Here is a 1,723-nt window from a genome sequence, read left to right as displayed (position 1 = left end):
TAACAGTTACACTGCATTCTCAATCCCTTGATGCCTATATATACTCTCACCAATCCCTCTCTCAAACTCGTACCTAGGGTTTACGAGCGGCTCACTGTACTTCAACAGTTGCGAGAGGATAGAACTGCTACCTCTGTGTCTGTTCTCAATTCTGTTTTAAGGTTTTTCCATCTGTTGATGATTTTCTTCTATCTTAGGTTTATGTTTTTTGTCACTCGAGGGTCTGGAGTTTGGCTCTTTGGCTTTTAACCCGTGCCTTAGAGATGAATGCAGCACCCAATACTGAGTCTTTCAACCTTTTCACTAATTTCGCTACCACGTTTGTTTAATCAGTATGCGAATCTTTTCACTGAGGTTGATACATTTTTTTGTGATCATTTTTATTCAAAATTCTTGCCGTTTTTTGTTATTATTAAGGAATATGTGAAGGTTTAGATCCGAAAATGTGGCTATCGAGTAGTTATTCAGGCAGCCTTCTTGCCACGATTTCTTAATGGCATGAAAGGTGTTAAACTGCTCGTACATAAAATTCTTTTGCTCTTCAGACTTGCAGAAATTAATTTGAAGCTGGTCTAGTAAGCTCAAGTACATTCTTTATCATTATCATTAAAGGATTCTTCACCTTATTTTTGTTTTCTTTTGATTTAATGAAGTTCATATTTTTTTTGAATGGGTGAGGATTTAGGTTTTTATTCTTTAATATTTGATTTCCATTGTTGTAACATACGAAGCTCGCATTCTCATATTAAATAGCTTGTCGGTCTTATATTAAATAGCTTGTACGATATGTATCAAAATATTTATTATATGGTTTTAACATAATTTTTGTTTAAAAAATATATTCTTATTGGGATTATAAGAAATAGAAGTAAATTTGAGTATTATGAGAAATATTTTTCTGTTTAAGAAATAGAAGAGATTCAATCAACAAACAAACTGAAAATGTTCTCTAATTAGGAAAACGCGAGTTTTCTTGTACAAAAATGGTGAAGTATATAATGGTAAAATGGTTTTTTTAATAAAGAAAAAAATAGTTTTCTACTATATTCTTGAAAATAATTTTCCCAGTAACAGTTTTAAAACATGGTTTCAAATGTTATATTTTTATAAAAGTAGACCAAACATAAAACAAAATAATGTTAATTTTATACTTTAAAAAACACAGAATATTTTACCACTAAGCTTATCTGTAACGTCAGGCCCAGGCCCATTAACTAATTTTGAAGAATGCTAATAATCTTTTGGCAATTACTTCTTGCACCATATCACTGTACCCAGTTTTAAATCAAAAGACAAAAATACCCTTAAATAAATAGGGTTATACATTATGGATTTTTTTTATACCGAACGAGATTTTGAATTTTGAATTATGGATATAGTTTTTGAAATGTATTATTTTTAGTTCTGGATCTATTGTGAAGGGCATTTTTGGAAGAAGTTGCCATAATCTTTCTGTCATCTTTCATTCTTTTCGGAACGAAATTTTCATAATGTAAAAATATATTCGAAAAATTTTATTCCAAAATGAATTTTGTGAAGTTATAAAATATAAAAAGTCCATATATTTTTCGAAGTTCCAGATGAAGAATTTTTCTACTTTTGGTCACACTCTTCAATTTCTGTTCAAGTATTAATTAGACTCTATTTTTAGTTAATTTGGTCATATTAAAGATGATAATACAATTCTTTAATTTATGATTAAGAATGCGGAGAAAAAAAAAAG

General features: G+C 29.4%; 1 non-coding gene across 1 annotated transcript; it reads left to right on the top strand.

Moving 5' to 3' along the window:
• Positions 1-466: 466 nt before the first annotated feature.
• LOC137816759 (small nucleolar RNA snoR77) lies at positions 467-592 on the top strand. The gene has a single exon (XR_011081873.1). It is a non-coding gene; the product is annotated as a small nucleolar RNA snoR77 (small nucleolar RNA).
• The last annotated feature ends 1,131 nt before the right edge of the window (positions 593-1,723 follow it).

The sequence above is a fragment of the Phaseolus vulgaris genome, chromosome 1 (genome assembly GCF_000499845.2).
Source record: "Phaseolus vulgaris cultivar G19833 chromosome 1, P. vulgaris v2.0, whole genome shotgun sequence".
Taxonomy (NCBI): domain Eukaryota; kingdom Viridiplantae; phylum Streptophyta; class Magnoliopsida; order Fabales; family Fabaceae; genus Phaseolus; species Phaseolus vulgaris.
Note: the sequence above shows the minus strand (reverse complement) of the source record. Positions and strands in the feature narration are given on the sequence as shown.